This window comes from Cryptomeria japonica, unplaced genomic scaffold, assembly GCF_030272615.1.
Source record: "Cryptomeria japonica unplaced genomic scaffold, Sugi_1.0 HiC_scaffold_56, whole genome shotgun sequence".
NCBI classification, from domain to species: Eukaryota; Viridiplantae; Streptophyta; class Pinopsida; order Cupressales; family Cupressaceae; genus Cryptomeria; species Cryptomeria japonica.
In genome coordinates this window covers 457,501-480,000 of record NW_026728878.1, presented here as the reverse complement: position 1 = coordinate 480,000, position 22,500 = coordinate 457,501, and the positions used below count along the sequence as shown (strand labels likewise).

Genomic DNA, 22,500 nt, shown 5'->3' with positions numbered 1-22,500 from the left:
TCGGACTGCTACGATTTACCCCAACAATCATCGTGCCACTCTTCGCAGAGAGGTGATAGACGCCAACGAGCCCGCGCATAGCAATCGAGGTGTAAAAAGGGCGTTGAAGGCAGGAAGCCTGGACGAAAGAGGCTACGAGGTCACCTCGAAGCGGTCTAAGAATCGGGCGCACTTGGGGCGACTACCAGTGCCAACCCCTTATCCCGCGGTGCGTCCGACACACAGAAATTTCCAAGGCGGCCAAGGAGCCTCCCCGCATAGCAATCGGGGTGTGAGGTTACGGATGCAGCATTGATAGCAATCGAGGTGTGAGGCGAAGGATGCAGAAGTGAGAGCCGAGGGATGTAGCAGAGATAGCAATCGGGGTGTGTGATGCAGAAGAGATAGCAATCGAGGTGTGCGGTGGGAAGGGCCCAGCAGCCAGAATGCATGAAGCGACGGATGAAGCAGTGATGACAACCGGGCTGTGAGGAGAGGAGGGATGCAGCCAAGAAAGCAATCAGGGCTCGAGGCAAGGGATGCATCAAGGATAGCAATCATGTTGTGAGGCGAGATTCCAAAGGCTAAACGTGAGAGGCTGCAGGGTCGACTCAGAGAGGTCTATGCATGTGAGAGGCTGAAAGCAAGGTCGACTCGGAGCGGTCTATGCATCGGGCGCGCTTGGGGCGACTACCAGTGCCAACCCCTTATCCCGCGACGCGTCCGACAAAGAGAACGTTCCAAGGCGGCAGAGGAGGTTACCAGCCGAAGGATGCAGTAGCAATAACAGGTATAGTTCCGCGGCGGCCGAGAAGACTCACCGCATAGGAATCGGGATGCGAGGCGAGGGATGCGGCGGGAAGGCCCCGACGGCTAAACGGAAGAGGCTGCAGGGCCGCCTCGGAATGGTCCAAGCATCGGATGCGATTGGGACGACTACCAGTGCCAACCCCTTATCCCGCGATGCGTCCGATACACAGATAGTTCCAAGGCGGCCGAGGAGCCTCACCGCATATCAATCGGGGTGCGAGGCGAGGGATGGGGCGGGAAGGCCCCAACGGCTAGACGGAAGAGGCTTCAGGGCCACCTCGGAATGGTCCAAGCATCGGACGCGCTTGGGGCGACTGCCAGTGCCAACCCCTTATCCCGCGATGCGTCCGATACACAGATGGTTCCAAGGCGGCCGAGGAGCCTCACCGCATAGCAATCGGGGGTGCGAGGCGAGGGATGGGGCGGGAAGGCCCCAACGGCTAGACGGAAGAGGCTTCAGGGCCGCCTAGGAATGGTCCAAGCATCGGACACGCTTGGGGCGACTACCAGTGACAGCCCCCTATCCCGCGATGCGTCCGATACGAAGATGGTTCCAAGGCGGCCGAGGAGCCTCACCGCATAGCAATCGGGGTGCGAGGTGGGGGATGCGGCGAGATGGCCCCAACGGCTAGACGGAAGAGGCCACAGGGCCGCGTCGGAATAGTCCAAGCATCGGACGCGCTTGGGGCGACTACCAGTGACAACCCCTTATCCCGCGATGCGTCCGATACGAAGATAGTTCCAAGGCGGCCGAGGAGCCTCACCGCATAGCAATCGGGGTGCGAGGTGGGGGATGCGGCGAGATGGCCCCAACGGCTAGACGGAAGAGGCTGCAGGGCCGCCTCGGAATAGTCCAAGCATCGGACGCGCTTGGGGCCACTACCAGTGACAACCCCTTATCCCGCGATGCGTCCGATACGAAGATAGTTCCAAGGCGGCCGAAGAGCCTCACCGCATAGCAATCGGGGTGCGAGGTGGGGGATGCGGCGAGATGGCCCCAACGGCTAGACGGAAGAGGCCACAGGGCCGCCTCGGAATAGTCCAAGCATCGGACGCGCTTGGGGCGACTACCAGTGACAACCCCTTATCCCGCGATGCGTCCGATACGAAGATAGTTCCCAGGCGGCCGAGGAGCCTCACCGCATAGCAATCGGGGTGCGAGGCGAGGGATGCGGCGAGATGGCCCCAAAGGCTAGACGGAAGAGGCTGCAGGGCCGCCTCGGAATAGTCCAAGCATCGGACGCGCTTGGGGCGACTACCACTGCCAACCCCTTATCCCGCGATGCGTCCGATACACAGATAGTTCCGAGGCGGCCGAGGAGGTGGGGGATGCAGCGAGATGGCCCCAACGGCTAGACGGAAGAGGCTGCAGGGCCGCCTCGGAATAGTCCAAGCATCGGACGCGCTTGGGGCGACTACCAGTGACAACCCCTTATCCCGCGATGCGTCCGATACACAGATAGTTCCGAGGCGGCCAAGGAGCCTCACCGCATAGCAATCGTGGTGCGAGGTGGGGGATGCGGCGAGATGGCCCCAACGGCTAGACGGAAGAGGCTGCAGGGCCGCCTCGGAATGGTCCAAGCATCGGATGCGCTTGGGGCGACTACCACTGCCAACCCCTTATCCCGCGATGCGTCCGATACACAGATAGTTCCAAGGCGGCCGAGGAGCCTCACAGCATAGCAATCAGGGTGCGAGGCGAGGGATGCGGCGAGAAAGCCCCAACGGCTAGAGGGAAGAGGCTTCAGGTCCGCCTCGGAATGGTCCAAGCATCGGACGCGCTTGGGGCGACTACCAGTGACAACCCCTTATCCCGCGACGCGTCCGATACACAGATAGTTCCAAGGCGGCCGAGGAGCCTCACCGCATAGCAATCGGGGTGCGAGGCGAGGGATGCGGCGAGAAGGACCCAACGGCTACACGGAAGAGGCTTCGGGGCCGCCTCGGAATGGTCCAAGCATCGGACGCGCTTGGGGCGACTACCAGTGACAACCCCTTATCCCGCGACGCGTCCGATACACAGATAGTTCCAAGGCGGCCGAGGAGCCTCACCGCATAGCAATCGGGGTGCGAGGCGAGGGATGCGGCGAGAAGGACCCAACGGCTACACGGAAGAGGCTTCGGGGCCGCCTCGGAATGGTCCAAGCATCGGACGCGCTTGGGGAGACTACCAGTGACAACCCCTTATCCCGCGACGCGTCCGATACACAGATAGTTCCAAGGCGGCCGAGGAGCCTCACCGCATAGCAATCGGGGTGCGAGGCGAGGGATGCGGCGAGAAGGACCCAACGGCTAGACGGAAGAGGCTTCGGGTCCGCCTCGGAATGGTCCAAGCATCGGACGCGCTTGGGGCGACTACCAGTGACAACCCCTTATCCCGCGACGCGTCCGATACACAGATAGTTCCAAGGCGGCCGAGGAGCCTCACCGCATAGCAATCGGGGTGCGAGGCGAGGGATGCGGCGAGAAGGACCCAACGGCTAGACGGAAGAGGCTTCGGGTCCGCCTCGGAATGGTCCAAGCATCGGACGCGCTTGGGGCGACTACCAGTGACAACCCCTTATCCCGCGACGCGTCCGATACACAGATAGTTCCAAGGCGGCCGAGGAGCCTCACCGCATAGCAATCGGGGTGCGAGGCGAGGGATGCGGCGAGAAGGACCCAACGGTTAGACGGAAGAGGCTTCGGGTCCGCCTCGGAATGGTCCAAGCATCGGACGCGCTTGGGGCGACTACCAGTGACAACCCCTTATCCCGCGACGCGTCCGATACACAGATAGTTCCGAGGCGGCCGAGGAGCCTCACCGCATAGCAATCGGGGTGCGAGGCGAAGGATGCGGCGAGAAGGACCCAACGGCTAGACGGAAGAGGCTTCGGGTCCGCCTCGGAATGGTCCAAGCATCGGACGCGCTTGGGGCGACTACCAGTGACAACCCCTTATCCCGCGACGCGTCCGATACACAGATAGTTCCAAGGCGGCCGAGGAGCCTCACCGCATAGCAATCGGGGTGCGAGGCGAGGGATGCGGCGAGAAGGACCCAACGGCTAGACGGAAGAGGCTTCACGGCCGCCTCGGAATGGTCCAAGCATCGAACGCGCTTGGGGCGACTACCAGTGACAACCCCTTATCCCGCGACGCGTCCGATACACAGATAGTTCCGAGGCGGCCGAGGAGCCTCACCGCATAGCAATCGGGGTGCGAGGCGAGGGATGCGGCGAGAAGGACCCAACGGCAAGACGGAAGAGGCTTCAGGGCCGCCTCGGAATGGTCCAAGCATCGGACGCGCTTGGGGCGACTACCAGTGACAACCCCTTATCCCGCGACGCGTCCGATACACAGATAGTTCCGAGGCGGCCGAGGAGCCTCACCGCATAGCAATCGGGGTGCGAGGCGAGGGATGCGGCGAGAAGGACCCAACGGCTAGACGGAAGAGGCTTCAGGGCCGCCTCGGAATGGTCCAAGCATCGGACGCGCTTGGGGCGACTACCAATGACAACCCCTTATCCCGCGACGCGTCCGATACACAGATAGTTCCGAGGCGGCCGAGGAGCCTCACCGCATAGCAATCGGGGTGCGAGGCGAGGGATGCGGCGAGAAGGACCCAACGGCTAGACGGAAGAGGCTTCAGGGCCGCCTCGGAATGGTCCAAGCATCGGACGCGCTTGGGGCGACTACCAGTGACAACCCCTTATCCCGCGACGCGTCCGATACACAGATAGTTCCGAGGCGGCCGAGGAGCCTCACCGCATAGCAATCGGGGTGCGAGGCGAGGGATGCGGCGAGAAGGACCCAACGGCTAGACGGAAGAGGCTTCAGGGCCGCCTCGGAATGGTCCAAGCATCGGACGCGCTTGGGGCGACTACCAGTGACAACCCCTTATCCCGCGACGCGTCCGATACACAGATAGTTCCGAGGCGGCCGAGGAGCCTCACCGCATAGCAATCGGGGTGCGAGGCGAGGGATGCGGCGAGAAGGACCCAACGGCTAGACGGAAGAGGCTTCAGGGCCGCCTCGGAATGGTCCAAGCATCGGACGCGCTTGGGGCGACTACCGTTGCCAACCCCTTATCCCGCGATGCGTCTGATACACAGATAGTTCCGAGGCGGCCGAGGAGCCTCACCGCATAGCAATCGGGTTGCGAGGCAGATTATTGGGAAGGGAACCCCCTGGGATGCGGCTCAAGCAGTGCCCAAAGGGACTGGAATGCGGAATCACATCGAGAGACCCAAATGCTATACGAGGGCTCAAATCGAATTATCGATTTGGCCACGACATGGACGCATCGGAACGACTACCTTTGCCGAACCACTCGCAATTGCATCCATACCGAAACCAATAGACATTTCCGTTAGAGCCCTCGCATAGCATTCGGGAATCTCGCATGCCCCTCTAAATCGACCAATGCTGGCGCTCAATGAAAATCCGAGCGCTACCACCGTTCGAGCGCCAGCATTGGTCGAGTTAGAGGGGCACGGGGGAGAATGCTCCAGTCAACACCTCCCCTATATAAGTTATTTGTCCGATTCTCGCACAACCGTAGTCTGCCTCGTCGAATCAAACAACGGTCCCAGATTCCGACTTCCGTTCCGTAGAGACCCAAAAGCTAGATGGAGGCTCGCAAGAAAGAGAGTCGGCGCATAGCAATCGGGTTTCTCGAACGTTTAGGGACCGAGCTCACTTGCGGATAGGGCAAAATCCGCCAAGCAACCCAAAAGCTAGACGGGGGCTCGAATCGAATCGCCTAGGCGGCCACAACAACGACGTGTTGGATCGACTACCAGTGCCAAACCATTCAGCAAGACTAGTCTGTGTCGAGGCCGGATAGAGATTCTCAGAGAGCGCCCGCATAGCATTTAGGAGACCTGCCGCGTCCCTCACACTCGACAAATGGTGGTGCACGTTTATAAATCCGAGCGATCCCAACCCTTTCAAGCACCAACATCGGTCGAGATAGAGGGGCACGGAGGGGGCTGCGTGAGACAACACAGTCCCCTATATAAGTTATTTGTCCGATTCTCACACATCCGAAGAATGGTCATCAAATCGGACAACAGCCCAAACTTCCGACTTCCGTCCCAGAAAGCCCAAGAGCTATCTAAAACGTTCATGGCCGGAACTCGATCGCGGCTATACCAGTCCGCCAAGCAACCCAAAAGCTAGACTGGAGCTCTAGTCGAATCACCTCTGTGGCCATTGCAAGGACGTGTTGGAGCGACTACCATTGCCGAACCATTCCGCAGGTCGAGTCCATACCAAGGCCGCATAGAGATTCACGATGAGCTCCTGCATAGCAATCAGGAGACTTGCCGTGTCCATCACAATCGATAAATCCTGGTGCAAGATTTTTGCATCCGAGCGCTCCAACCAGTCGAGCACCAGCATCAATCGACATAAACGGGCACGGGGGGAGGATGCTCGAGAACACTACCTCCCCTATATAAGTTATTTGTCCGATTCTCAAGCAGCCGAAGTCTGGTCATCGAATCGGGTCAAAGACCACAACTTCCGACTTTACCCACAATGCAAGTCATCGAATCGAACATCGGCCCCCGAGTCGGACTCCATGCGTATGTCAGGTCATCGGACCCAAATTCCGCCTTCCTGCGCATGGCGGGCCATCAATATCAACTCGGTCATCGGACCCAAACTCCGCCTTTTTGCGTATGGCACGCCTTCAAATCGGTCATCGGACCCAAATTCCGCCTTCCTGTGCATGGCGGGCCATCAACATCAACTCGGTCATCGGACCCAAATTCCGCCTTTCTGCGCATGGCACGCCATCAACTCGGTCATCGGACCCAAATTCCGCCTTCCTGCGCATGGCAGGTCATCGGACACAAATTCAGACCTCGCCAATATGCCTACGTATCGAATCGGTCATCGGACCCAACTTCCGACTTCATCCATACTGTAGGGTCTTTGAGGTTGGCGCGGTGCGCTCAACCCAGGGAGTCGACCCATCGAAGCATACACCTCCCCTATATAAGCTATTTGTCCGATTCCCACACCTGTGTAGTTTGCACCTCTGACCAGGACATCGACCCCAACTTCCGAACTCGACTGCAACGACGGCACCAGCGCCTTGGTGCGCACCTTGCGACGCACAGTCCCAACATTCGCCTTCCTGCACATGGCAGGTCATCGGACCCAAATTCCGACCTCGCGAGTATGCCTACATATCGAATCGGTCATCGGACCCAACTTCCGACTTCATCCATACCGTAGGGTCTTTGAGGTTGGCGCGGTGCGCTCAACCCGGGGAGTCGACCCAACGAAGCATACACCTCCTGTAACGGGTCTGCATTGGGCAGAATACTTGCACAGTTTTTGGATCGGGTCCAGCCTTAGTGGGGTTCCATTTTGCATCGGAACTCTTTCTTTTGCATAGCCGACATGGAATTGGTGTTTCACACAGCCGACTTAATTCATTTCATCGGCGGGGCCGATATGTTTTATTTCCTTGGCGGGGGCCGACATGGGACTTGGCCGATGTTCTTCTTAGCGCGGACTTAACTCATATGAGTCCGGACCTATATGGGCGCTAATTTTCCATTAGCGGGATTCCTTTTGGGCCGGCCCTATCCGCCCAACGGCTCTTTTATTTGGGTCCGACCCTCCAGTATATAAGATGAGCGGGATGCTCATTCTTGGCAGGAAAGCAGAAGCAGATTCAGAATCAGGATCATCAGCGATCAAGCATTCGGCAGCGAGCAGACGAGCAGACAGATGCGAGTCTTCGGCGTCGCAAGTCTGAGTGCGAGTATTGCAGCGAGGGACTTTATTGCTCAGGCGAGCATTGGGGTCTTGTGACTTGGCGATCTGGCACCTCGAGGAGCTAACTGGTTCTCCTCTCGAGCGAGCCGATCCCAGTCTGAGTCGAAGGGACTCTTTGTAACCTGTTCGAGTCAGATTGGCTGGCTGGGCAATCCATTTGGGGGCGACCGGTATTTCTCAATACCGAGTTCTATCCAGCATTGTAATCTTTGAGGATAATAATAAAGGATATGGGCACCTCGCCCCACCTTTGAATGTTGTGTTGTCTATTTTATTCCGCATTGCATCGTATCCTTTTATGCATTCTGGGAGCAAGTCGATCTGCATTTTCATTGTGCATTCCGCTTTAGCGCAATATTGGAAGGGACGAGGCGTAGGCCGAAGGTCTCTGACCTTGAACGGATCCGAGTCGGGTCGGGACTTGTCGGTGCCGCACAGGCTTAACTCCCAAAGCCCGTGACAGTTGGTATCAGAGCTTCGGATCAGATCTGGGGCTGTGCAGATCGAGAGATGGCAGATACAGATAGTCAGCATGAAGTGGAGGTCGTGCAACCTGAGAGTAAGGCTGCGAAGGTGTCTTCGAAGGGGAAAGATCCGAAGCACCGCGATTGGCTCCAAGACCATGAAAATCGACTCGAGGACTTGGAACAGTCCGACCTCGAGGAGCGCATGACGGCAGAGTGGTCGAAGCTGGCGGAACAGATAGAGTCTTTGAGGGAAGAGATCCGCTTCCTCAAAGAGGGGCAACAGATCTTCCATTCGTTGTTGCAGGGAGGAACGCATGGTTCTAAGGCAACTCGAGTTGGAACTTATGACGGTGAGCGCGATGACAAGGCACTTGATAATTTCTTCTGGGATGTTGAGGAGTACCTGTCGTGTGCACCGAAGACGTCTGATGAGGCACAGGTCAAGGATATTGCAACATACCTTACCGGCAGTGCGAAGCTGTGGTGGCGAACGCATCAGGCAGATGAACGCGCTGGGAAGACGGTGAAACCGATCAAGTCCTGGGCTGACTTGAAGGCAGCGCTTCATGATCAATTCCGACCTGGGAATTCGGATTGGATCATCCGATCCAGGTTCGATGAACTCAAGCATACTGGCACTATTCGAGAGTATGTCAAGGCATTTCAGGTGTTGGATTTGGAATGCACCAAGTTGAGCGACTTCGAGAAGTTATTCCTCTTCACTAAGGGTCTGCAACCCTGGGCGAAGGATGAGCTGAGGAGACAGAAAGTTCAGACTTTGGCCGAGGCGATCACAGTTGCGGATGGGCTGCTCGATTATAAGGGCGATGCAGCTAGGGGCTTTGGTGGAGCTCGAACAGACTACAAGAAGAACTTCCGCCGGAAAGAAAAGAAGGGAGGCGGACCTCCTTCTGATCCTAACGGCGAGCCCAGGAAGAAGAAACCGAAGAAGTCGAATGGAGAAGGCAACCCGAAGAAGAAAGATCACACACAGACTGAGAAGAAGAAGGATCGTGATCCAGGGTGTTTCATCTGTGGCAAAGATGATCACTGGGCACGGAGCTGTCCAGATCGGAGTAGGATCAACGCGCTGTTGTTCGAGGAGAAGAAGTTGCCCGCAATGAGCACCTTGCAACTCCTGAATGCAGTGCAACATTCTACCGAAGTGGCCGATAAGCACGAGTTGTGTTTTGTGGAGACTTTCTTTGGCAACAAGAAGGTGCTAGCTATGGTGGATTCAGGTGCCACCCACAACTACATCTCCGCATGCCGAGCGAAGAAGCTTGGACTCAAGATCGAGCCCACTACAAATCAGTTCAAGGCGGTGACCGCACCCGCGCAGCAGGTGAGCGGTGAGATCCATAAGGAAGTCATCCGAGTTGGGTCGTGGCAGGGTGTGCTTGATTTGATCGCCATTGGAATGAATGAGTTCGATCTCATACTCGGGCAGGAGTTCTTGAGGTCGGCATCAGCAGCTGTGGTGCCACACTTGAGCTGTTTGCTGATATTGGATCCGAGCAGACCAAGTATGGTTCCGATGATGAAGAGCGTGGAACAGGATCTCCTGTTGAATGCGCTCAGTGCTAAGCAGGTTGGCAAGGGAAGGCGGGAGGAGTTGTTTTTGGCCGCACTGATTGGAGATTGGGATGAAGGAGAGTCGTCAGGACCCTCTAACACCTCGGCGATCCAGGATGTGTTGTCCGAGTTTGCGGATGTTATGCCAGACCAGCTCCCAGCTGTGTTACCACCGAGGAGGCACGTTGATCACAGGATCGAACTGGAGTCAGGGGCAAGACCACCAGCGAAGGCTCCTTATCGACTCTCCGCACCAGAGATGGAAGAGTTGAGGAAGCAGTTGGCAGAGCTCGCTGAGGCAGGATACTTGCGTCCCTCCAGATCACCTTATGCTGCTCCAGTATTGTTCCAGCGCAAGAAGGATGGAAGCCTTCGGATGTGTGTGGACTATCGAGCTTTGAACAAGCTCACCATCAAGAACAAGTATCCGTTACCTCTCATAGCGGATAGCTTTGATCGACTGGTCGATGCAAGAGTGTTCACCAAGTTGGACCTGAGGCAGGGTTACTATCAGATCAGGATCGCGCCAGGTGATGAGGAGAAGACCGCGATCACGACGAGGTATGGTAGCTATGAATTCTTGGTTATGCCTTTTGGTCTCACTAACGCTCCTGCAACCTTCAGCACCTTGATGAACGATGTGTTTCGCTCATTATTGGACAAGTGCGTTGTTGTGTATCTGGATGACATTTTGGTATACAGTCGAGACATGGAGGAACACAAGCGGCACCTTCAGGAGGTGTTTGCTTTGTTGAGAGAACATCAGCTGTTCGCAAAGAAGGAAAAGTGTGCTTTTGCGCAGGAGGAAGTGCCGTTTCTGGGCCATATTCTTGGTCATGGCCAGATCCGACCAGACCCGGAGAAGCTTCAGGCAATCCGAGACTGGGAGCCGCTTCGCAATGTGCATGAGGTGAGACAGTTCCTTGGTTTAGCTAACTACTATCGCAAGTTTGTAGCAGGCTATTCCCGGATTGCGAGCCCCTTGACGGATCTGTTGAAGAAGGACCGCGGATGGAAATGGGGCGATAAGCAGCAGACAGCATTTGAGTTGCTGAAAAGAGTTTTGATAGAGAGATCAGCTCTTACTGTACCGAACCGGGGCGAGACGACATCGAAGGATGTCTTGCTTGGCCTGTATGAGTTCGAAAGGATTAGGCGGGACAAAACAAAGCAGCCAAAGGAACCGTTGGGGAACGACTTCCTTACCAACACTCGAACCACCAGTCTTTTGTTCCGACGACTGAGAGGAGGCTCAGCCCGACTTTATGTGGATTTCGAGATCTTGACAGGGTCCGCCGAGTTGCCAGACATCTACTCGGAGGTAGACATCTTGGATAGATGGGAGAACAGCGGAGTCATCTCCTTGAGAGATTTGCTAGTTCTCGGTTCTGGAGGAGAATTTCGATCGGAAGACTACCCCCGTGCATCCGAGCTCGTGGCAAGTTGTTCGGAAGCTTTGCAACGTTGGGTCTGGATGGAACAGCCAGAAGCCAAGGCAGATCCTTTCAGCGCCAAACTGGATCAGTTGACGGAATTGTTGGCACACAAGTTTGTTTGCAAGCCGGTAGGAGCAGAGCCGCAGGGGTTGGCCTGCTTGGACGATGTTAAGATCGTCGCAGCTAGGGAAGTCATGAATCAAGACATTCCCGAGGTGAGCACCAAGATGAGATTGGGCACCTTACGTTTGATAAACCAGCATGCGAATGATGAAGAAGAATCCCGACCTACCCGGGATGTCATGGCTAGAGGAGGTGGATCGCAGGGCGATGTCACTTCTCCTGAACAGGCACAGGCAGGAAGTTTCACTTCAGCATCCCTCACTTTCAGGAGACAAGAAGGGGGACCTGTTCAGTTACACATTGATACCTTTCCAGACTTCATTGGGTTCAATGAGGCTCTTTGTGAAGATGATATCTTCACCACTTGGGATCGACAGGGAATAATCCGTTATGGCGACTTGATGTCGATCGGAGGTAGCACCAATCTATCCGACGAAAAGAGTACTCGGAAATCCTTGGAAATCATGGCGAGTTGTTCTGAGGCCGTGGATCACTGGACCTGGGAGGAACATGAGACAAGGCCGTATGAACCACTTTGGGACAGATTGCTTCGTCTACCCGGCGAAGTCTTTGGTCCAGATGACGAAGATCTGATAAGAAATATTCCGAACAGAGGCCCGGCGAATGTGTTGGACAATCCGGACCGCAGAGTCAGCCAGGTCCTTGCAATGCGAACACGAGGAGGAGGCAAGAACGGCATCCGTGAGTTCTTGGTGATGTTCGAAGGACAGGGACGCGACTCCGCTTCCTGGGAACGCAGTGAGTCGTTATGGCGAGACGAGGAGATAATCATGGAATTCCTCTCCAGGAGGAACCCGCCCAGACAGGAGTAGATTTCTGGGTCAATGCCTCCCAGTGCTTTGTGCAGGGGTGCTGGCGTCGAGGGCGCCGCCACTAGTTTAGTGGGGGAGGATGTAACGGGTCTGCATTGGGCAGAATACTTGCACAGTTTTTGGATCGGGTCCAGCCTTAGTGGGGTTCCATTTTGCATCGGAACTCTTTCTTTTGCATAGCCGACATGGAATTGGTGTTTCACACAGCCGACTTAATTCATTTCATCGGCGGGGCCGATATGTTTTATTTCCTTGGCGGGGGCCGACATGGGACTTGGCCGATGTTCTTCTTAGCGCGGACTTAACTCATATGAGTCCGGACCTATATGGGCGCTAATTTTCCATTAGCGGGATTCCTTTTGGGCCGGCCCTATCCGCCCAACGGCTCTTTTATTTGGGTCCGACCCTCCAGTATATAAGATGAGCGGGATGCTCATTCTTGGCAGGAAAGCAGAAGCAGATTCAGAATCAGGATCATCAGCGATCAAGCATTCGGCAGCGAGCAGACGAGCAGACAGATGCGAGTCTTCGGCGTCGCAAGTCTGAGTGCGAGTATTGCAGCGAGGGACTTTATTGCTCAGGCGAGCATTGGGGTCTTGTGACTTGGCGATCTGGCACCTCGAGGAGCTAACTGGTTCTCCTCTCGAGCGAGCCGATCCCAGTCTGAGTCGAAGGGACTCTTTGTAACCTGTTCGAGTCAGATTGGCTGGCTGGGCAATCCATTTGGGGGCGACCGGTATTTCTCAATACCGAGTTCTATCCAGCATTGTAATCTTTGAGGATAATAATAAAGGATATGGGCACCTCGCCCCACCTTTGAATGTTGTGTTGTCTATTTTATTCCGCATTGCATCGTATCCTTTTATGCATTCTGGGAGCAAGTCGATCTGCATTTTCATTGTGCATTCCGCTTTAGCGCAATATTGGAAGGGACGAGGCGTAGGCCGAAGGTCTCTGACCTTGAACGGATCCGAGTCGGGTCGGGACTTGTCGGTGCCGCACAGGCTTAACTCCCAAAGCCCGTGACACCTCCCCTATATAAGCTATTTGTCCGAATCCCACACCTGTGTAGTTTGCACCTCCGATCAAGACATCGACCCCAACTTCCGAACTCGCCTCCAACGACCGAACCAGCGCCTTGGTGCGCACCTTGCAACGCACAGTGCCAACATTCGCCTTCCTGCACGTGGCAGGTCATCGGACCCAAATTCCGACCTCGCGAGTATGCCTACATATCGAATCGGTCATCGGACCCAACTTCCGACTTCATCCATACCGTAGGGTCTTTGAGGTTGGCGCGGTGCGCTCAACCCGGGGAGTCGACCCAACGAAGCATACACCTCCCCTATATAAGCTATTTGTCCGATTCCCACACCTGTGTAGCTTGCACCTCCGATCAGGACATCGACCCCAACTTCCGAACTCGACTAAAAAGACCGCACCAGCGCCTTGGTGTGCACCTTGCAACGCACAGTGCCAACATTCGCCTTCCTGCACATGGCAGGTCATCGGACCCAAATTCCGACCTCATGAGCATACCTACTAATCGAATCGGTCATCGGACCCAACTTCCGACTTCATCCATACCGTAGGGTCTTTGAGGTTGGCGCGGTGCGCTCAACCTGGGGAGTCGACCCATCGAAGCATACACCTCCCCTATATAAGCTATTTGTCCGATTCCGACACCTGTGTAGTTTGCACCTCCGCTCAGGACATCGACCCCAACTTCCGAACTCGCCTGCAACGACCGAACCAGCGCCTTGGTGCGCACCAAAAGTGCGCACTTTTGGAGGGCACTTTTGTGCGCTCCAAAGGTGCGCACTTTTGGAGGGCACTTTTCTGCGCTCCAAAGGTGCGCACTTTTGGAGGGCACTTTTTGGAGGGCACTTTTCTGCGCTCCAAAGGTGCGCACTTTTGGAGGGCACTTTTTGGAGGGCACTTTTCTGCGCTCCAAAGGTGCGCACTTTTGGAGGGCACTTTTTGGAGGGCACTTTTCTGCGCTCCAAAGGTGCGCACTTTTGGAGGGCACTTTTTGGAGGGCACTTTTCTGCGCTCCAAAGGTGCGCACTTTTGGAGGGCACTTTTTGGAGGGCACTTTTCTGCGCTCCAAAGGTGCGCACTTTTGGAGGGCACTTTTTGGAGGGCACTTTTCTGCGCTCCAAAGGTGCGCACTTTTGGAGGGCACTTTTTGGAGGGCACTTTTCTGCGCTCCAAAGGTGCGCACTTTTGGAGGGCACTTTTTGGAGGGCACTTTTCTGCGCTCCAAAGGTGCGCACTTTTGGAGGGCACTTTTTGGAGGGCACTTTTCTGCGCTCCAAAGGTGCGCACTTTTGGAGGGCACTTTTTGGAGGGCACTTTTCTGCGCTCCAAAGGTGCGCACTTTTGGAGGGCACTTTTTGGAGGGCACTTTTCTGCGCTCCAAAGGTGCGCACTTTTGGAGGGCACTTTTTGGAGGGCACTTTTCTGCGCTCCAAAGGTGCGCACTTTTGGAGGGCACTTTTTGGAGGGCACTTTTCTGCGCTCCAAAGGTGCGCACTTTTGGAGGGCACTTTTTGGAGGGCACTTTTCTGCGCTCCAAAGGTGCGCACTTTTGGAGGGCACTTTTGTGCACTCCAAAGGTGCGCACTTTTGGAGGGCACTTTTCCTGTGCTCCAAAGGTGCACACCTAGGTGAGAACCTTCGACCACACCTTGTAGCACACCAAACTCTGACTTTCGACTTCATCCGCAATGCAGGGTCTTTGAGGTTGGCGCAATGCGCACAACCAGGGGAGTCGACCCATCAAACCCAACACCTCCCCTATATAAGCTATTTGTCTGATTCTCATACATGCGTAGCCTGCAGGAGCAATTAGGACATCGACCCCAACTTTCGGCTTCTAAACGAAAACAAGGTCTTTGAGGTTGGTGTAATGCGAACAACTAGGGGAGTCAACCCATCAAACCCAACACCTCCCCTATATAAGCTATTTGTCTGATTCTCATACATGTGTAGTCTACAGGAGCAATTAGGACATCGACCCCAACTTTTGACTTCTTAACGAAAACAAGGTCTTTGAGGTTGACGTAATGCGCACAACCAGGGGAGTCGACCCATCAAACCCAACACCTCCCCTATATAAGCTATTTGTCCGATTCTCATACATGTGTAGCCTGCAGGAGCCATTAGGACATTGACCCCAACTTTTGACTTCTTAACGAAAACAAGGTCTTTGAGGTTGGCGTAATGCGCACAACCAAGGGAGTTGACCCATCAAACCCAACACCTCCCCTATATAAGCTATTTGTCTGATTCTCATACATGTGTAGCCTGCAACAACGATTAGGACATCCACCCCAACTTCTGAATTCGTCTGCGTTGACCGCACCAAAGGTGCACGCCTTGGTGCTCACCAAAATCCGACTTCCGACTTCTTCTGCTATGCGGGGTCTTTGAGGTTGGCGCAGTGCGCACAACCAGGGGAGTCAACCCACCGAATGCAACACCTCCCCTATATAAGCTATTTGTCTGATTCTCATACATGCGTAGACTGCAGCAATGATTAGGACATCCACCCCAACTTTTGACTTCTTAAACAAGACAGGGTCTTTGAAGTTGGTGCAGTGCACACAACCAGGGGAGTCGACCCATCAAACGCAACACCTCCCCTATATAAAGCTATTTGTCCGATTCTCATACGTGTAGTCTGCAGCAGCGATTAGGACATCGACCCCAACTTCCGAATTCGTTTGCATTGACCGCACCAAAGGTGCACGCCTTGGTGTGCACCCTGGAGTGCACTTTGGTGCTCACCTCGGTGCACACTTTGGTGTGCACCTCGGTGTGCACCAAAGGTGCGCACCTTGGAGCGCACCAAAGGTGTACACTTTGGAGCGCACCACATAGGGTCTTTGAGAGGTTGGCGCAGTGCGCACACCAAGGTGGGTGTTGAGGTGCGTGCCGAGGTGGGTGGGTGCTAGGGTGCGCTCCATGGTGGGTGCCAGGGTGGGTGCGTGCTAGGGTGGATTCCAAAGAGGGTCATAGGGTGGGTGCCAAGGTGGGTTGGTGATATAGTGGGTTCAAAGGTGGGTACTAGGGTGGGTTCCAAGGTGGGTCACAAGTTGGGTGCCAGGATGCGTGGGTGTTAGGTTGGGTGCCAAGGTGGGCTCCTGCGTGGGTGGGTGCTAGGGTGGGTTTCAAGGTGGACGCGAGGGCGGGTGCCAAGGTGGGTAACAAGTTGGGTGTTAGGATGGGTGAGTGCTAGAGTGGGTGCCAAGGTGGGTGGGTGCTAAGGTGGATGCCAAGGTGGTTCACAGGGTGGGTGGGTTCTAGGGTGAGTTCCAAGGTGGGTCACAGGTTCAGTGCTAGGGTGGGTGTCAAGGCGGGTGTCGAGGTGCCTGGGTGCTAGGGTGTGGATGCCAATGTGGGTCATAGGGTGGGTACTAGGGTGGGCTGCAATGTGGGTGCCAAGGTGGGTAACATGCTCGGTGGGTTCTAAATTGGGTGCCAGGGTGGGTGTGCACCCACCTTGCCCGAGGTGGGTGCCAAGGTGCCAGTGTGGGTGGGTGCTAAGGTGGATGCCAAGGTGGGTGAGAAGGTGGGTGATAGGTTGAGTGGTAGGATGGGTGGGTGCCAAGATGGGTCACAGGGTGGGTGCAAGGGTGGGTAGGTGCTAGGGTTGGTGTCAGGGTGGGTGGGTGCTAGGTTGGGTTCCAAGGTGGGTGCGAGGGTGAGTGTCAAGGTGGGTCACAGGTTAGGTGCTAGGATGGGTGAGTGCTAGGGTGCAAAGGTGCCAGGGTGGGTGCTAGGATGGGTCGATGCTAGGGTGAGTGGCAAGGTGGGTCCACAAGTGTCAAGGTGGGTGCCGAGGTGGGTGCCAAGTCGGCGACTGCTATGGTGGATGCCAAGGTGGGTCACGGGGTGGGTGCCAAGTTGCTAGGTTGGGTTCCAAGGTGGGTGCCAACGTGGGTGCTAGGGTGCGTGGGTTAAAGGGTGTGTCACAACGTGGGTGCCAGGATGGGTGCGCACCCACACTGGCCAAGACGGGTGCGGGTGCAAGGTTGGGTTCCAAGCCCGGTCACAGGCTGGGTGCTAGGATGGGTGGGTGCCAAGGTGGGCACCAGGGTGGGTGCACCCACCCTGGCCAAGGTGGGTCACGGGGTGGGTCCTAGGGTGGGTAACGGGGTGGGTACTAAGGTGCGTGCCAAGGTGGGTCATAGGGTGGGTGCCAAGGTGGGCACCAGGGTGGGTGTGCACCAACCCTAGCCAGGGTAGGTCACGGGGTGGTTGTCGGGGTGGGCGTCAAGGAGCCAAGGTGGGTGGCAAGTAGCCAAGTTGCGTGCCAAGGTGGGTGTCGGGGTGGGTGCCAAGGATCCAAGGTGGGTGCCAAGGAACCAAGGTGGGTGTCTGGGTGGGTGCCGAGGTGGGAGCCAGGGTGGGTCCCAAGGTGAGTGCAAAGGTGGGTGCCAGGGTCAAGGTGAGTGCCAATGTGGGTTCCAAGGTGCCAGGGTCAGGGTGAGTGCCAATGTGGGTTCAAAGGTGCTAAGTTGGGTGCGAGGTTGGGTGCGAGGGTGGGTGGGTGCCAAGGTGTGCTAGGTGGAAGCCCGGGTGGGTCGGCATCCCATGGGTGTCGAGTTGGGTGCCTGATGGGTGCTTCTTGTCAAGTTTTAGTCGTCGGGACTCATTTCGAGCCTTAGAGGTCGTTTCTTGTCCGGTTGCCCTGTCTTCGACCTGGGAACCCAATTTTGGTCCTCGGGTCCCATTTTTTTTTGTCTCGCATCCCACTTTTGGCCTGTGGCCTTTTCGGGGTCGATTCTCGTTTTGGGCATCAGAGCATGTTTCTTCTCCTAAAACCCAATATTTGTTTATTAAGTCTCGGAACACATTTTTGTTCTCGTGGACCCATCATGGGTCTTGGAACGCATTTGTGGTCCTTGGGTCCCATTTTGCATCCCGAAACTTGTGTTTTGGTGCTTGATCCCTATTTTGGGTGCCCACCTTGCACCAAGTGCGCACCCGGGGCAAACCGAGCGCCTTGGTGCACCGGGGCAAGATCGAGCGTGCACCCGAGGCGCCCCGAACATGCACCAAGGTGCACTCGGCCCACATGTGAGCGCAGGTCGTTGCGCCCGAGGTGGTGTGTGGGCACCGCGTTGCAGACGGGACACTGCACGCACACGACGCCCCCTCCAGGTGCACGCACGTAGGCCGGGCCGGGTGCACACCCGACGCCCTAGCAAGGTGCGCGCACCCGGGCAGGGCTCACACTTGGCGAACGGGGCGCACTTCGCGAGGGAGGGTGTGCACCTCGACGGGGGTGGGTGGCCGGGGTGGATTCGCACGTGGGTCGCGGTTTGCTAAGTACACACTGCGACAAGCTCATAACGGGTGCGATCATACCAGCGTTAGTGCACCGGATCCCATCAGAACTCCGCAGTTAAGCGCGCTTGGGCCGGAGTAGTACTGGGATGGGTGACCTCCCGGGAAGTCCCGGTGTTGCACCCTTTTTTAGTTTTTCGCCGGGCGTCGCAATGCTATTTGAATAAACCTTTTGCCCGTTTGCGTTCTCGTCGGGGCCGGGCCGGGCCGGGGTGCGCTGCCCGCACTACCGCGCGCGCGGGGGCGACACCGAGCGCGCACCCGAGGCGCCCCGAGCACACAGGCCACGGTGCAACCCGGGCGTTGTGCGCGCACCCCGGTGCGCCCGAGGTGCTGCGCGCGCACCCAGGTGAAATCGGTGTGCACCTCGGCCAGTGCGCGCTCGGTCGAGTCGCGCACGTTGGCCAAGGTGCACGGTGATGTTTCTTACTCTAAGGTTCCGCACCAGACGCCCGGGACAGGTGAGCGAAGCTGGGCGGGGCCGGGTGCGCGGCCGGGGCAGGTGCACGCAGCTGGAGAGAGCTTTGGAGCACACTTCGGAGCGCACCAATGATGCGCTCCATTCAAAAGTTTCCTGAAAAGGCAAAAAAAGTTGAGATTATAGAATTTCCCACTTGAGAGATTGTAAAAAAAAAAAATTTAAAATGAAGGAAACGCGGGTGCCAAGGTGTGCGCAGCCCAGCCAAGGTGTGCGCACCAAGGCGCCCACCCTGGCGAAGGTGCACGCAAGGTGCGCACCCGAGGCAAACCGGACAATTAACCCAACTTTCGACTTCGCGCGCACCTTGGAGCGCACTTCGGAGCGCTCCTTGGTGCGCACCAATCTTGGGCACCTCGGAGTGCACCATGGCGCCCACCAAGGTGCGCACCCGGGGCAAACCGAGCTCCGACTTCGTGCGCACCTTGGAGCGCACGAAAGGTGCGCACCATGGCGCCCACCAAGGTGCGCAGCCCAGCCAAGGCATGCGCATCAAGGTGCGCACCCTGGCGAAGGTGCGCACCCGGGGCAAACCGAGCTCCGACTTCGTGCGCACCTTGGAGCGCACAAAAGGTGCGCAACCCAGCCAAGGTGTGCGCACCCCGGTCAAACCGAGCTCCGAATCGTGCGCACCAGAGGTGCACGCCATCGTGCGCACCTTGGAGCACACTTCGGAGCCCTCCTTGGTGCGCGCCGATGTTGCGCACCTCGGAGCGCACCCGGGGAAAACAATGCAATTAACCCGACTTTCGACTTCGTGGGCACCTCGGAGCGCTCTCGGGTTCGCACCTCGGAGCACACCGAGGTGCGCACCTTTGATGCGCTGCCTTCACCAATTTCCAGAAAAGGCAAGAAAACATTGAGAAGGTGTGCGCACCGAGGTGCCCACCCTGGCGAAGGTGCACGCGAGGTGCGCACCCGGGGCAAACCGGGCTCCGACTTCGTGCACGCCGCACCTTGGAGCACACTTCGGAGCGCTCCTTGGTGCGCACCAGGGCGCGCAACCCAGCCGAGGTGCCCACCCCGGCGAAGGTGCACGCGAGGTGCGCACCCGGGGCAAACCGGGCTTCGACTTCGTGCACGCCATGGTGCCCACCGCGGCGAAGGTGCACGCGAGGTGCGCACCCGGGGCAAACCGGGCTCCGACTTCGTGCACGCCGCACCTTGGAGCACACTTCGGAGCGCTCCTTGGTGCGCACCATGGTGCCCACCAGGGCGCGCAACCCCGCCGAAGGTGCACGCGAGGTGCGCACCCGGGGCAAACCGGGCTCCAACTTCGTGCACGCCGCACCTTGGAGCACACTTCGGAGCGCTCCTTGGTGCGCACCATGGTGCCCACCAGGGCGCGCAACCCCGCCGAAGGTGCACGCGAGGTGCGCACCCGGGGCAAACCGGGCTCCGACTTCGTGCACGCCATGGTGCGCACCGCGGCGAAGGTGCGCACCCGGGGCAAACCGGGCTCCGACTTCGTGCACGCCGCACCTTGGAGCACACTTCGGAGCGCTCCTTGGTGCGCACCAGGGCGCGCAACCCAGCCGAGGTGCCCACCCCGGCGAAGGTGCACGCGAGGTGCGTACCCGGGGCAAACCGGGCTCCGACTTCGTGCACGCCGCACCTTGGAGCACACTTCGGAGCGCTCCTTGGTGCGCACCATGGTGCCCACCAGGCCGCGCAACCCAGCCAAGGTGTGCGCACCAAGGTGCACGCGAGGTGCGCACCCGGGGCAAACCGGGGTCCGACTTCGTGCACGCCGCACCTTGGAGCACACATCGGGGCGCTCCCGGGTTCGCACCGGCGTTGCGCACCGTGGTGGGCACCTCGGAGCACACCAAGGTGGGCAGCGAGGTGCGCACCTTTGATGCGATGCCTTCACTAATTTCCATAAAAGGCAAAAAAAAAACGAGATTTTAAAATTTCCGTTTTGAAAGATAGTGAGAAAAAGGGAATGCTGGTGCCATCTTGAGCCCGCCCTGGTGCGCAGCCCAGCCAAGGTGTGCGCACCAAGGTGCCCACCCTGGCGAAGGTGCGCGCCCGGGCAATTAACCCAACTTCCAACTTCGCGCGCGCCAGGGTGGGAGCGCACCCAACAACCGGGCCTGGGAAGAGCCAATGCGAGAAACCCCACCAAACGCTCTGACAAAAAAAGAGGGGGCGCTCCAGTAACCCCGCTTCGGAGCGCACCCTGGGCAAACCCAGCCAAGGTGCCCACCCCGGCCAAGGTGCAGGCGAGGTGCGCACCCGGGGCAAACCGGGCTCCGACAACGTGCACGCCGCACCTTGGAGCACACTTCGTAGCGCTCCCGGGTGCGCACCTCAGAGCACACCAAGGTGGGCAGCGAGGTGCGCACCTTTGATGCGCTGCCTTCACTAATTTCCAGAAAAGGCAAAAAAAAAAGGAGATTTTAAAATTTCCGTTTTGAAAGATAGTGAAAAAAACGGAACGCGCGTGCCATCTTGAGCCCGCCCTGGTGCGCAGCCCAGGTAAGGTGCCCACCCTGGCAAAGGTGCGCACCCGGGCAATTAACCCTACTTCCGACTTCGTGCGCGCCAGGGTGGCAACCGGGCCTCGGAAGAGCCAATGCGAGAAACCCCACCAAACGCTCCGACAAAAAAAGAGGCGGCGCTCCAATAACCCCGCTTCGGAGCGCAGCCGGGGCAAACCCAGCCAAGGTGCCCACCCCGACGAAGGTGCACGCGAGGTGCGCACCCGGGGCAAACCGGGCTCCGACAACGTGCACGCAGCACCTTGGAGCACACTTCGAAGCACTCCCGGGTGCCCACCGGCGTTGCGCACCGTGGTGGGCAGCGAGGTGCGCACCTTTGATGCGCTGCCTTCACTAATTTCCAGAAAAAGGCAAAAAAAAATGAGATTTTAAAATTTCCGTTTTGAAAGATAGTGAAAAAAAAGGAACGCGGGTGCCATCTTGAGCCCGCCCTGGTGCGCAGCCCAGGCAAGGCATGCGCACCAAGGTGCCCACCCGAGGTGCACACCCGGGGCAAACCGGGCTCCGACTTCGTGCAGGCCGCACCTTGGAGCACACTTCGGAGCGCTCCTTGGTGCGCACCATGGTGCCCACCAGGGCGCGCAACCCAGCCAAGGTCTGCACACCAAGGTGCCCACCCCGGCGAAGGTGCACGCGAGGTGCGCACCCGGGGCAAACCGGGCTCCGACTTCGTGCACGCCATGGTGCCCACCGCGGCGAAGGTGCACGCGAGGTGCGCACCCGGGGCAAACCGGGCTCCGACTTCGTGCACGCCGCACCTTGGAGCACACTTCGGAGCGCTCCTTGGTGCGCACCATGGTGCCCACCAGGGCGCGCAACCCAGCCAAGGTGTGCGCACCAAGGTGCACGCGAGGTGCGCACCCGGGGCAAACCGGGGTCCGACTTCGTGCACGCCGCACCTTGGAGCACACATCGGAGCGCTCCCAGGTTCGCACCAGCGTTGCGCACCTTTGATGCGCTGCCTTCACTAATTTCCAGAAAAGGCAAAAAAAAACGAGATTTTAAAATTTCCGTTCTGAAAGATAGTGAAAAAAACGGAACGCGGGTGCCATCTTGAGCCCTTCCTGGTGCGCAGCCCAGGCAAGTTGTGCGCACCAAGGTGCCCACCCTGGCGGAGGTGCGCGCCCGGGGCAATCCGGGCTCCGACTTCGTGCACTGCATGGT

General features: G+C 57.7%; 1 non-coding gene across 1 annotated transcript; it reads left to right on the top strand.

The window, feature by feature from the left end:
* The first annotated feature begins 18,361 nt into the window (after positions 1-18,361).
* Positions 18,362-18,480, top strand: LOC131863167 (5S ribosomal RNA). The gene has a single exon (XR_009362102.1). It is a non-coding gene; the product is annotated as a 5S ribosomal RNA (ribosomal RNA).
* Positions 18,481-22,500: the final 4,020 nt, after the last annotated feature.